At 40.6% G+C, this 15,699-nt stretch overlaps 1 protein-coding gene across 1 annotated transcript in view; it reads left to right on the forward strand.

Annotated features, from left to right (window-relative positions):
• LOC308086529 (uncharacterized protein) overlaps positions 1-15,699 on the forward strand; it is a 280,681-nt gene that overhangs the window by 57,765 nt on the left and 207,217 nt on the right. The window lies entirely within an intron of this gene.

Genomic DNA, 15,699 nt, shown 5'->3' on the forward strand with positions numbered 1-15,699 from the left:
TGTTCACCCCCTGGTGTTGGAGTGGTGAAATTGTAGTTTCAATAATCACCAACATCCAAAACAAAATTCTCAAAGTATTGAGTGATACATAACTATTCATATCAACTGAATTGTTTGTTTTGCTTTCTCTGTCGCCCTACAGTGTCATCAGACGAGATCAGTGGCTATGAACCGACAACGAGCACGGGACATCATGAGAGAGAAACTTGACATTTTATGTAAAGGAGAGGAAAGTGAATTTGTAAAAAGTAAAAATGAGTCCATGCAGAGGAAACGTGAGAAGAGGAGGAAGGCAAACGCAACGTTGGAGAGGAAAAGACTGCTTGAAGAAGCACTGGCGGCACACATTAAACCAGGGAATTAAACATAAAATAATTGTATTTTTATTCGACTAACCGTAAGAGTGGCGAGGCAGACATGGTTTCGACATGTGCAGCGGAGGGGTACAGTGCATTGGGAGAAGGATGCTGAAGATTAGGCATATAACGGATTCACTCAACTCACGATACAATTCGAATCACGATTTGAGGTTCACAATACGATTTTTCATGATTCTTTTAACAAAACATATTTTCCAGTCAAATGACATCAAAAATCTTTTTTTTTTAATTATTTCTATTACACAAATCCAGTATTTTCTTCTCTTTTATTTTTTTTACAAAACTGTTTTCTCTTATCCTCTTTTCAATACAGTAGCAAATTACTGAAAACGATCAATTCTCATAAAAATATCCTGTATTTTGTTTTGCACATGTCAGTGACATCACTGACAAATCCTTGGTATCTTTATAACCAGCTTTGAACATAATCGCGTACGTCTGTGCTACTTCCGGGTTGCATAATAGTGACCTCACTGTCGAATCCTTGGTATCATGATCCTAGCTGTTTACCAGCGCGTCACTCCACGCTGTATTTAGATTTTTTTCACGCTCGCGCTAATGAAACGGATTATTATTTCATGTCAACATTCAAGTACAACTATCGGAAGAAGATGTAACCCAGGTAAAGTAATAAGTCACTCTGCAAGTTTAAAGGGACTACATCATGAATTTTAACTTTTCCTTCTTTTTTGAGTGTTTTTGGTCTCCCCTACCCAGACCCAAAACCCAAAACAAATGCAGGTGGTCTGCGGCCAAATACATATTAATTTGGGGGTCCTTCACATGGTCTGTGGTGAAAACATCTGCATACGTATGTATGCCTGCAGCAGTACTCCAAGCAGGGACTGATTAAGAACCAAGGTGGCCCCTGGAATAAAATAAATAGCCTTTGTGAGCTTGCAGATCTGTTAGTTTCACTATTTTATATTCTTTCATATATGGATTTTTTTTTAATTTTTGAGAATATATGAAAGAGGACCTCTGACGTCACTCATATCACCATGACTCAGCCATGAGGGTTAGGGTTAGGGTTAGGAGTTCCCAATTCAGCTACGCCCAAATATAGAGTGTGTCGTCTAACCTCAATGTCAGGCACCAAACAGATAAGGACTCAAAAGCAGGCACAGAGGCAGTTCCCGAGTTCAAACAGGTTTTATTGAAACAAAGCTGGAGGGGGAGGGGGGGTAACCGGGGGGCAAAGGGGCCAGGCAGAGAAGTAGTCAGAGGGGCAGCCTGGGTCAGGGGTTCTGTGGGGTCAATCAGCGTGGCGCCTGGTCCAAAAAGGGTTAAAGCTTAGCCGTAGTCCGTGGGTCCGATCCAAGTCCAAACACAGGTAATCCGTCCTAACAGGCTGAAGTACGAAGGGGTTAGGCAGGGGTAAATCCAGACACAGGCAGGGGTCAAAACAGGCAGAGAATACATGTACGAATAATGGGTCAGAGCGAGCTAGGCGGCACAGGTGTGTGAGTGTGTGAGCTCCCATGGGCGTGGGCGTGACACTCAAAGTGTCGTCATGGCATCAGGCGCAAACAAATCAGTCAGCTTCGTATATGGGCACAAAAGGGGGCATCCCCATATATGGGCATATATGATGATTTATGATAGGCATAAAAGGGACACCGACTGACAGATACAAGGTCTCCATATATGGGCATATGAGTCGGATCGGCGGTGCAACGTCAGTGTGAGGGCCGCGTAACGCCTCAAACCTCTAGTATATGAAATGAAAAAAAAAGAAGGGATATTTACTATTTACTGTCACATAGTCATTAAAACCAGCCCCACCTTTACCAGCTGCAACGTTAAAGTGATGAACGTATGCATTACTAATTACAATCCAATTGTGAATTCGGTCATTCAGCATAATGAGTACTTTTACTTTGGTACTCAAGTATATTGATGTCAATAATTGTGTACTTCTACTCAAGTACAACTTTGTGAATGCAGTACTTTCACTTTGTAAAAGCGTATTTCTACATTGTGGCGTTGCTACTTTTAACCCATTTAGACCGGGAACGCATCTTGTGTCATTTTAGATTTGAGCCATAATCATTATTTTATACTTTGGCTATTCAAAAATTACAGATCTACAAGCTCATAGCGTGGCACCGACTGCCGCACTACGAGCTGGTAGATCTGCTATTTCTTTTTAATATTGAACATTTGTGCATCTTTGAATATATATATATTTTTTAAAGCGAAAATTTTGAACTCAAATCTTTGCTTCTGGGGGGGGGGGGGTCCCTGGAACAAAATATTTTTAGATGGGGGTCCACGGCCAAATACATATCATTTTCGGGGTCCTTGACACGAAAAAAGTTTGAGAACCACTGATTATAGCAACATACGTTTTTTCAAAAGTATGTTGGCATTTAGAAGACATTTGTAGAATCCCCAGGAGCAAAGATTTGAGTTAAAAATGTTGGCTTTAAAAATATATATATTCAAAGGTTTGCAAAATAATTCATGATTTTTCAAAACATTGCAGATCTACAAGCTCACACTGCGGCACTCAGTGCAGCGCTATGAGCTTGTATATCTGCTATTTTTGAATAGCCAAAGGAATCTAAAAATGACACACAGTATGCGTTCCCGACCTTAATGGGTTACGCAATAAATCTGAGCGCTTCTTCCATCACTGCATTCTGAGTGTCTTTCCCGACACCTCAGCACTATTCAACAACGCAGGTACAGATCGAGCAAACTGTGCAGAGAAACGCTGACTCAAACGCACACGGCAAATCCTCTGACGGAACAAGATTGTGACCGAGTAAAGTTTGGAGGTGATGTGACAGACGGAGAGAAACAGATAAGATTGAACTAACAAACCCTTTTCTTGCCAGCTCCTCAATAGAGAGACATCTGCGCCCACATCCATCACTTCGAGTGACATGAAGCCAGTGGTGGAAAGTAACTAAGTAGATTTACTTAAGTACTCTACTTAAGTAAAATTTTGAGGTATTTGTACTTTACTGGAATATTTCCAATTTCCAATACTTTTACTTCACATCACTTTCTTCACTACTCCACTACATCTCGGATCCAAAAATGTTACTTTACCCCACTACATTTATTTTAAAACTTTAGTTACTAGTTACTTTGTAGATTATTATATTATTACAAAATATACATTAACCACTTCAGCCCTATTATACAATTCGGCCATTTAAAAATAGCAGATCTACATGCTCACAATGAGCGCGATGCGACGCATTGTGAGCTTGTAGATCTGCTATTTTCAAAAGATTTTATACATTTGAAAACTTGAAATGGGACATTCTGCATTATGAGTACTTCATGTGTTTATTTACGACATATTATAATTTTTTGATTGATTGTTTCTATTAGCATTTGCATATGAATTGTATCAACAAACACATTAATTTGAGAGAAGTTGTCTGCCTTTTAATTTCAACACTTTTCTTTGTCTTTCTTTTATACAAAATATTACTTTCTTCATCATTTTCACTAAATTGTTAATATTCCCCATGATAAATAGCAATTGTTGCTACACCATTTGCTATGACGTGCAGCAATTGTTTCTAACTATGTAAGCACAATTTAGGAATTACTTTCTGTTATTGGTGCAGTTATTTCCAGTTTCACACATTTCTAGAAAAGCATTGCAAGCAAGTTGATGAAGATCAGCCCTCAACTTTACTTTACTTCATGTCTCGTCATTCAAGTCTTCAAGTGTTTCTAGTTCTGTACATCTGTTTAGCTATCTGTCACTTCCAGTGTTGCCATATGTCTGCTTATTATAAGCCATTTTGGGCTTGTTTTTCTCTAAAGTCGCTTTTAAATATCGGTAGTTGCGGTTTTTGGGGCTTGTTTCTAAAGTGTAGTTGCTTATTCGGGCTTGTTTTTAAAGTGTAGTTGCTTATTCAGGCTTGTTTCTAAAGTGTAGTTGCTTATTTCTAAAGTGCAGTTGCTTATTTGGGCTGGTTTCTAAAGTGTAGTTACTTATCTGGGCTGGTTTCCTAAATGCTGTTTAAACCAGTGGTTCTCAAACATTTTAATGGCATGGACCCCCAAATGAATATGTATTTGTCCACCGGCCCCCCCATCTACACATGTTTTGTGCCAGGGACCCCATACCAGATTTGAGTTGTTAAAAGGATCCCTGGTTAATAAGCCTTATATGCCTTAATACATTATATATAATTGCCCTATATAACTAAAAATAAAAACACGTAAATATTTTTTTAATTTTAGAAATAGCTAATCTTTCACTCAATAGGGACCACTCCCGTCGCAACTTGATGATGTCATTTGTCCATGTGTGGTCCAGCCCTATGGAATTTATGGGATTCATCTGCTAATAAACATGAGCATCAAAACAATATTTTAAATAATTGTATTGCACATTCCATACATTCCATAGGGCTGAATCACACATGGACAATGGGGAAGAGAGATCAACCAAAGAAAATAAACACGTTATCTACATAATATTTCTACAAGCCCTTCTTTTGGGCGTCTAAATGTCTAATCCTAACGCTAATCACAACCTGCATTATTTTTTCTAATTGTGAACCGATCTCTAAAAAAATACTTTTTTTTAACCATAAAACAACCTTTTTTCTTGTGAGGAACCAGGAAAATGGTTCCTCACAATGTCTGTTTCTCAAATTGTACTATACTTGTGAGAGCGTTTGATCCCCACAAGTATAATAATACAAGCACACACACACACACACACACACACACACACACACACACACACACACACACACACACACACACACACACACACACACACACACACACTAACTTGTGCCCGCAATCATTTATGTTTGGGGATATCAAGGCTTTATGGGGTGAGTGAGAGTTTGTATTACTTGGCATTCATTCATGTCTCCTGTGGTATTATTGTACATTACATTACATTACATTACAGTCATTTAGCAGACGCTTTTATCCAAAGCGACTTACAATAAGTGTATTCAACATAGGTAGGGAACGAAAACTACTAATCACCAGAAGTCTTTAGTGCATTTTCTGCAAAAACAAGCAACCAAGAGTATACCTAGCGCTAAGGTAAAAGTGCAATATATCAGCTACCTATTTCCTTAAACAGATGAGACAAAATAGCTAAATCAAATGAGCATGAGCTAAAACAAATAAGTGTATCGACTAAACAAGATCCAATAAACAATCCAATAATCCAATAAACAATACAGCAATAGAAAACAAGCGTTCGTACAACTAGTTAACAACAAGTAGGTCAGGCAGAGAGGAAGGGTAGTGTTTCCTGAAGAGGTGAGTTTTCAGCCTGCGGCGAAATATGGGCAGTGACTCTGTACACAAGCAGGTCTCTGCTCAGCTATCCATTAACACGCACCTCTGTTTACACAGGCTGTTACAGAGCCATTGAGACTGGACAGATATATACCTTCTCTGTCGGACAGAAACCTTGTATCTCCATAATATTTAAACTTATGTTATGTTTTTTTGTTTTTGTTTTATTTTTGTTTGTTTAATGGATTGCAGTGTCACACGAAAGTAGTCAGAAATAGCCGATTTAATCGCGACCCGTTGTGAGCTTTCAGATTGCAATTTTTTGCTAATTTTGAGAAGAAAAAATAATAATTGTGCGATTGATTGATTGATTGATTGATTGGATACTTTACAGACTAGTACAGTCAAACATTTTGCTAAAAGGATAACACAAAGCCCCAGGGGATTTTTTTCCCCATTGTGGTCAATTGTAATCAATTCATCAGTACCGTACCATACCATACCATACCATACCATACCATACCATACATTACATTACATTACATTACATTACATTACTTTACAAATAGGAAGAAACCTTCGTGGTAGTACAAGGTTTGGGTTTTATAAATATTGAACCGATGATAAGTATCAACAAGAGCTTTGCTACTAAATAATAACTACATTGATTGGATCCATGGAACACAAGGTGCTCCCCCCCCATCATTTCCTGAGAAGTAACTGTTTTTCACACACAAGGTTTCCACCTGACGTCGACAATAGTATATCATTGCTGTCGAGCAGAAACCTCTTATCTTCATATTCTAAAAAATGTTTGCGTTTTTTTGTCCTATCCTATTTGATCATACTACAGCGTCACACAAAAGTACCAGATCTACAAGCGACGCGTTTCGAGCTTGTAGATCTGCTACTTTTGCTGAATCCTGAAAAGTAACAGTTTTGGACATATGAGGTTTCCACCCGACAGAGACGATCGTCTATGCAACTCGGGACCTTTTCCTTTCCTTTCCTTTTTTTCTTTTCCTTTTCATCCCATGCTGACAACCCCACAGCGTGCGCGTGCGTGCGCGTGCGTGCGCGTGCGTGCGCGTGTGTGCGTTCGTGCGTGCATGTGTGTGTGTGTGTGTGTGTGTGGCTGTGCCTTCCCTTCACATGAATAACAATGGCCTGTCTCAGGGAATGCCTTGTAAACAAGTGAACTTAATGAAAATCTCTTATCGGGGGAGGGGAGGGGAAGCTCACTCGCCCGCCGGGGGGACAGGCGGCGCATAATGCGGCAATTAATTCCGCAAATGAGTTATGAGAGAGTTATGCGAGGCAATATTGGCCATTACAGCTGGGCTGATTGCATTAGGACTGGGAGATAATAGAGATGCTAGGGACGTACACACAGAGAGAGAGAGAGAGAGAGAGAGAGAGAGAGAGAGAGAGAGAGACCCAGCGCCTCACTACTGCGACACACAGCAAGGTCCACCTAGAGCTTGTTTTTTGTGCCACGTTTTGCCTCCTCAGCACTTGTGAAATGTTTGCTTTTAATTCACAGCGTGCAGCCGTGCACAGTGTAGTGAAGCACTATGCGGTATTAGTTGGTTAAAGGTAGGTTTAGAATCGTATTGAACTTGTGGTTTGACAATAATACATTTGTTGCCAACGTTTGTCCTTTATTGTAAAGACATGGAGAAATAAATAAGTTAACTCACTGTTGTCATTCTGAGTGCGACCCGTCACTTATTTAAACTAGAAAAAAGCTCCCTTCGGAGGTTTGGACACTTTCTATGTGAAAGGCCCCTGTAGCCCCAGACGGAAACAGCTCCAGTGGGCAGTGAAACATGGTGGCCAGCTCAATGCTAAATGGGCATGTGTTTCCAAAGTGTAAAAACAAGGCAGTATAATAAGTAATGGTGTGGAATAAGCTTTGGCCTGTTCCTTTGTTAGACTTTAGCTTTTTGCTATTTGTCCATTTGTGTTATTGTGCTTGGCAATAAAACTCAGATTTTGCATTTATTCTGCCTGAGTGTTTTGAGTCTGCACTTCACGGTTACGTTTTAGTTTTTGTGGCATTCCTAAACCAATCATTTGATGACCGGTAGCGGTCCGCTGGTCATCAAATTAGCTATCTTATCTTTCCCTTTAACAGTGATCCCAATACTGTGTTTTTATGGTTTTGAACTACCCAAAATACTATTCGGATCCACTCAGATAAGGGTTAAAGTTTTGTACTCTTGGACCCAGGGTGATTACGTATAAATAGCCACTTGACCTGAAAAACAGCATAGTGAGGCATCTCTGAAGAGCAATTTGTAGTCAGATCTGTGCCATGACACCTAAAGCTGTCCTCTTCTAACACATTTTGAGGCAGCAAGCTGTGTCTTTTATCCAGGGCAAGCTAAACTTAGACGACAGGAGGGATTCTTCTAGTCACTTGCTTAATTTAAGGACGAGACCCACGGACACAGCGGGGATTGAACCCGCAACCTTTCAATTACAGGACAGTCCTTCACCCACTGCTCTGTCCCTTCATCACAGAGAGAGGTTACTCTATATTTTGGCTTGATCTGAGGGACCACTTGTATGAGCCTTAAGCAAGGAGCACACGCACGCACGCACGTACGCACGCACGCACGCACGCACGCGCACGCACGCACACGCACACAGAAGTGAGAGGATAATGGAAGAGCAAAATGCATGGGATGGAAAACTTTTTGGTCATGCTCTTCAAGGTTGGTGGTGGAAAGTAACTAGGTACAATTACTGAAGTACAACTTAAATAACATTTTGAGGTACTATTACTGTACTTGGGACTTGGGTTGGGGTTAGGGTACCCCTAGGGTTAACTGTACCCTAGTCTCGCGTAGCCAGACAACTATTCCACAATCACTGAATGCTATATAGAGTCTGGAACTACAACTCCCAAAATCCGAGAGAGGAAACTGGCACTTCCGTTCACGAAAATATATTTTAAAATATCTTTACACTTTACTTTTAAATTTCCATTTCTGCTAAGCAGCAGGCTATGTATACTTAGATGATTTGTATTTATATTAGGATAAATGTGCGCGACTGTGAAGACGAAACGGAAGTGGGGAGGAGGCTTCATATCCGGTTTATATTCTAATCATGATCAGAGCTTCCGGGTCCCAGACAGACTGTATGACCGGAAACATTTGAAAATTGTGGGAGGCAACATTCTGGTAACGCGAGACTAACTGTACCCTAACCCTAACCTTACTACTTTTTTAATACTTAAGTTTCTATTACTTATTTGACAGCTATAGTTACCGGTTACTTTGCAGAATTATACTAAGTGATAAATGATGACATATTAGTATAGGTTAATCTACAGCAACATCAAGTCATTAAAATCATCCCCAACTTTTACTCAAGTTACATTTTGAATACTAGCCTTTTACTTGTAACAAGTTATTGCTACATTGTGGCATTGATACATTTACCCACAGCAGTATAATACAACATCTGGGTACTTTATTCCAGCACTGCCTTTCACAGTGCATGTTAAAGGTTGCCTCAGAGGCCTTTGTTCCCTGTTCTTCTGTAGCCTGGAAAACAAGTGCCAACAGAACAGCGTGTCACTTGTAGCTCCAAGCGCAAGTCGGAGCACTCTCAGTCCATCAATTTAACCCGTTAAGACCTGAAGACAATTCAAAAGATGTCTCCTAAATCCTAACAGTTTCCTGAAAAACCTATGTTTCTATGTCAGTGGTTCTCAATCTTTTACATGTCAAGGACCCCCAAAATGATATGTATTTGGCTGCGGACTCCCATCTCAAAATATGTTGTTCCAGGGACCGCCGAGTAGCAAGGATCTTAGTTACAAATGTTCACGATTTTTCGAAAATAGCAGATCTACAAGCTCATAGCGCTATGAGCTTGTAGATCTGCTAATTTTAAATAGCCAAAGTATAAAATGGTTAAAGTGGTTACACAGATGCGTTCCCGGTTTGAATGGGTTAAAGCAATACTCAACTCTCCAACACATACAAGCTGCCTCTTGGTAAACTGAAACATTAATTAAAGTTCTCTGGTTTCGTTACAGAACTTCTTTGATAGCCCCAGCTCTGTCCTCAGCCAAAGCCTTTCAGACGAAACGACATCAAGCACACGCAGCCTTGCTGTCTGTGGAAAAGCACGACTTCTCTGCAATGGCAAACAAAAAAAGGAAAACTGCAGCAAAGCATGAAAAGAAAATATATTCAGCATCCGCACAGCTCTACATCGCACCATGAGATTACAGCGCTGTTTCTTCAGACAGCGTGTGTGTGTGAAACAGTGTTTTTCTGTCTCCACCATCAAATGTCCCACATTGAGGTCGACCACAGGACCGGTTTATTAGGCGTAAACACATGAACCGTATAGCCTTGTCAGGGTCGGCAATACCCTCTATTTACAAAACGTGTTGAAGCTCAGGTGCAGAGAAAAACAACTGTTTTATTCAAGCCAGAAGTCCAGTCTATAGAATAAACTACTGTGTAAGTCAAACACCCGGAGAATCTTACAAAAACAAATCTAAAAGCAAACAAACTTAGCAAAGGTTTCTCAAAAGTAAGCTGAGGCAGGGAGTATCTTCAAAAACACATGTCGAACACAAAAGTGAAACGAAAGTGAACCCATGAAGATAAAACTGAACAAAAAAAAACAGGCTTTAACCACTTGAAACCCAGCATCCATATTCTGGGGGGGTGGGGGGCATTAGCCAAAAATAACCAATCTACAAGCTCACAACGTGTTGTATGGCGAAGCGTTGTGAGATTGTAAAATAGATCAGCTATGTGTGGGATCAGGAGAGAGGGCCGGTGGTGGTGATACATGATTCTGATTTATTTTCCAAGATTGCATTTTTGGTGAAAACAAGCCATATTCAACTAAGCCGATAACTAAAGAACGGAAGATAGAGGACGCAAACAAAGTGCTTTGAAGGTGAAAAATACATTTTATTGTGACACAAACAATAGTTAGGACAAGAACGCAGTCACCTCTTGAATGCATAATTCAACCGATGATCTGGAGAACCAATCGGGTGGTGAGAGGCGGAGGGCCAAAAGCAGAGGGGATGAAAACAGAAGAAAAAAAACACGGGACAAGTGTACGTCCGACAGCAGTACTTGTAACAGCGGTATAATAATAATCCAATACAGACAACCAATACAATAATCGCAGATGACTCGGCTCTGCTGGTCTCGGACAGGGACAGGCTGCAGGTTGAAAAATCTCTCAGCTCTGAACTCGATACGATCCGCATCTGGCTCTCTGACAACAAACTATCATTACACCAGGGTAAAACCGAATCCATTCTCGTTGGGTCTAGTGTTAACCTAACAAGGCTGAGAGCTTCACAATCAAAGCGGGTGACGATGTTATCACAAGAAAGGAGGAAATTACCTACCTGGGTTCCTTCTTGGAGGCAAACCTCTCCGGTGATAAGATGGCAGAAAGAGTCATCAAAAAGCTCAATCAAAGAACACGTTTTCTGTACAGGATCAACTTTCTAGTCAGTAAGAATACCCTGAAGATTCTCGCAGGGGCCCTCATCCATTGTCATTTCGACTATGCATGCTTCTCATGGTATCACAACACCACTAAGGCCTTAAAAACAAGGCTCCAGACATCCCAAAACAAACTGGTAAGGCTACTTCTTGGCCTCAATCATACAACCCATCTCACCCCTGTGCTCACTTTGCTAGGGTTGGATGGCTCAGGGTTGAGGACAGAGTACGGCAACTTGCTATGGGCCTGGTCTACAAGATTCGACACAACATTGGGATCCCCCTGTATTTGTCAAAATACTTCCAAAACGTAAAAGTCCACAATCATAACACCAGAGGCAGCTCCACTGATCATGTTCAACCCAGATTTGGCACAAACAAGGGAATGAACTCTTTCTCATGCTATTCAACAAAAATGTGGAATGCCCTACCCAAAGGAGTAAAGGAGTGTAAAACCCTACTCACTTTCAAAACTGCCCTAACGAATCACCTTCAGGAGGCTGCAATTCCAAATTGGCCCCTGTCAAAGTCTTAACCTACCAGTTTTCAAAGTATTCAATCAATCAATCAATCAATCAATCAATCAATCAATCAATCAATCAATCAATCAATCAATCAATCAATCAATCAATCAATCAATCAATACAGTACAGCATGTGTGATGTGCCACTGTGTCTGTGCGATGGGGAGGCTGTGTGTGTGTGTGTGTGTGTGTGTGTGTGTGTGTGTGTGTGTGTGTGTGTGTGTGTGTGTGTGTGTGTGTGTGTGTGTGTGTGCGTGCGTGCGTGCGTGCGTGTGTTTGTGTACAAGAGAAATGCTCACTCAAAGCCGCCACTGAGCTCCCATCTCTCTGTCTCTCTCTTTGCTTTCTCTCTCTTTGCTTTCTGTCTCTCTTTGCTCTCTCTCTCTCTCTCTCTCTCTCTCTCTCTCTCTCTCTCTCTCTCTCTCACACACACAATGTGTCAGGTGGAGGCGTGGGGGAGGTGGTGTCCTGTCCTGTGTGAAGGCTGAATTTGTAGACCGGAAAACTTGAAAATATGGCTCTATTACACAGAGCCTCTTTGCAATGCAGCCTGCAATCCAATTCTGGGCATACAGTACGCCTTGCAGCCTTTGTTATGCCCCCCCCCCCCTATTCTTTTCACAGCACTAGCTTTTTGGCAGAAGAACAGATTCAGAGCATTTTTCTTCCCCCAGCCGTCCCCAATTTTGTCATTCTGACAATTCCCCTTCAACAATGAACAGCCCCTTTTGGGTCTGTGACTCGTACAAATGGAACCAAATGGACCCGCCTTGCAGTGGTGTAAAGTAAGTGCATTCACTCAAATACTTTACTTAAGGGTTACTTTACTGAAGTATTTCCAATTGTCTATACTTTTATTTCTACTCCACTACTATCTCAGAGGCAAATATTGTACTCCACTACAATTATTTGAAAACTTTAGTTACTAGTTACTTTGCAGATATAAATTATTATATAATAAAACATACATTAACCACTTTAGCCCTATTGTATACCTAGGCTATTTGAAAGTAGCCGATCTACAAACTCACAACGCGTCGCAGCGCAATGTGTTGTGAGAGCTTGTAGATCTGCTATTTTCAAACATTTTAGTACTTTTACTTTTGGTACTTTAAGTACATTTTTATACCAATACTTTTGTACTTTTACTCAAGTACATTTTGAATTCCGGACGTTTACTTGTAACAGAGTACTTCTACATTGCAGTATTGATACTTTTACTTAAGTAAAACATTTGAGTATTGTTTCCACCACTGCCGCCTTGCAGATCCATTTGGTTCCATGTGTGCGCTCTCAGAGTCACATAAACACTGAGGATTTTATACAGTGTGTAGATCGGGGACCCAGAGAAACAAATTGTGGCATGTGGCCTAATATCAAACCGGGGGGACGAGAAATGAAAAAGAGGTTTAGAATCAATGAACCAGACAAGAACTTGGGAAGCACTAAAGGGATATTACATTTCAAACACGTTTGGGCTGATTTTAAAGTCTACTCAGGGCTTCTATGAGCAAACCAGACAGTTTTTAAGTTGCTTGATTCAGTATTTAGACATTTTATTATTCATTATTCAAAAGCCAGAGTATAGACGTTAAGATGACCCCAAACCTGTTTGAAAGTGAAAATATCCCTTACACTTTTCAGAGTCACATACGTTGAAAAACTGAGAGAAAAAAGGCCTTCAAAGATTTGACAAGGATTTCGGCTCAACTGAACATACATCTTTAAAAAAAAAAGTTTTGCTTTGAATAAATATATTTAGATAATAGGCTACAAATGAATAATGGTGGAGTAGCTTTGACAACATTTAAATTTGACCGGGTCATTATTTGCCAGTAAAACAATACGACAAAATAGACAGAGAGACAAATAAGGCTAAAGCACTAGTGCTCTTCGAGCGCGGTAATCAGGCAATTTACTATTCTGGTGATCTATCTGAATTGCCTTTATCAGCGTCATTAGCGTAGTCCAATGTGACAGCCATGCATGGATTGACATTATAAGCCAGAGTGGAGCCTGCGTTTATACATGAAAAGATCAGCCAATTTATCATAATTATGTTCTATTTGATCACGTTGCTTTGTCATATTTAACATGTCATACATCATGGTGTGTATTTGTGTTACGTTGTGGCTCCATAAAAGACACACTGAGGAAAATAGGGACGTGAGATGAGGATAGTAGGTTTTTAAATGTAATGGCAGTGGTTCTCAGAATTATTATTGCAATATACACAGCCACACGCACGCACGCACACGCGCGCGTGCGCGCACACAACCGCGCGCGTGCGCGCACACAACCACACACACACACACACGCACTACAACAGCAATACAAGGGCCGTTGACTGCCACACGTTCACATACTTTGTCATGCTTTCATGCATTTTAATTTAACTTTTGTCTTATATGCGATACATACATATTTTTCCAATACAGTGACGAATACATAACATATTTTAACTACTTTAAATGTGGCGTCTCTATTTTATTTATTACAGTTCCACACATTGTCAAATGTTGTGAAAATAGCCGATCTACAAGCTCAGAATGTGCCGCGTTGCAACGCATGGTGAGCTTGTAGATCGGTTATTATAGATTTTGACTTGCACATTGTTGTGCCTCAGGCTCAAAATGTTTGACCACAATGACCATGCTGCATCATGTTAAATATTTGACCACAAATGACCATCATGTTAAATGTTTGACCACAATGACCATGCTGCATCATGTTGTCGTGTATTATAATGTGTTGTATCTCCACAAAAGGCTCATAGAGGAAAATGCGATGTGAGATAAGATTGCAGAGCATTTCAAATGTAATATAGCACAGATAGAGGTTAACACCCTTTTGGATTGAATCCCATCCCATCTCTCTCTCTCTCTCTCTCTCTCTCTCTCTCTCTCTCTCTCTCTCTCTCTCTCTCTCTCTCTCTCTCCCTTCCTTATCTCTCCTACATCGTTTTCCCTTTCTGCTTATACCCAGTAATCTGTGACTGTGCGTCAGTACGTGTATGCAGTATGTGTGTGTGTGTGTGTGTGTGTGTGTGTGTGTGTGTGTGTGTGTGTGTGTGTGTGTGTGTGTGTGTGTGTGTGTGTTTTATGAGGGGTATTATGGTCAATCAGTAGCATTCACAGTTGTCTGTACTTCGGTTTGGCCATAGTCAGCAGCTTGGTAGCCTCGGAAACCCAGGCTTTTTTTTTTGTTACAAAAGAAAAAAAGCCTGGGGGAGCGATGCACGAACGATGGTCTTGGACCTTGTTATCTCCTAACCAATCAGAGTGCAGAGGGGCGTCGCTCTAAATTTGGTGACGTCAGCGTGCTCCGTGCACAGGCCGAGGGGGGGAGGGGAGGGGAGGCGGGGACATAGATTGGTGAAGCAATAGGAAGCCACGCACAAATCCAGGCGGCTGTGTTTGGGTCCGCCCTTCAAGACCATGGATTGAGCTCGTAGCCTCAGGCTAGCAGCTTGGAAGACAGGCTGACTATAGGCTGACTATATATATATGTATATATATATATATATATATATATATATATATATATATAGGCCTATTATTATTATTCCCCGAAGTCTAGTAAAGTCCAACATAATCTCAAAATCCACGTGAAAATGAGGGAAACTGAAAAAGTTAAAACCAAGACTTTACAGGGGGATATGTTCCGGGTTTCCACTGCACAGAACCGAGACAAATAAAGTCTTAATGTGTGTTGTTCACAGAGCCTCACTGTTAAACGTAAATGGAGCCAATTTCGAACCTAAATGCCATTGTTTTAATGTGAGGAGGTATAGGGCCCTATCTTTCCTGGATAAGGGGTAAGGATAAGCCTTCCCTTATCCCTAAACTTATTATCCATATTTTGCTATTTTGAAAAACCTTTTAAAATAGTTCAACTAGCCGATCTACATTGACTCGTTGTGAGCTTGTAGATCGGCTATTAGATTTTTTTTTTCTCAAAATAATGGGTAATTTTACGGCTAGGTAAGATAGGGCCCGAATAGCAATGTTTCCCAAACACTGGGTCCTGCATTTAGTTTTTCATGATTATTATT

Source organism: Gymnoscopelus braueri (genome assembly GCF_963280865.1).
Source record: "Gymnoscopelus braueri genome assembly, chromosome: 6".
NCBI lineage: Eukaryota > Metazoa > Chordata > Actinopteri > Myctophiformes > Myctophidae > Gymnoscopelus > Gymnoscopelus braueri.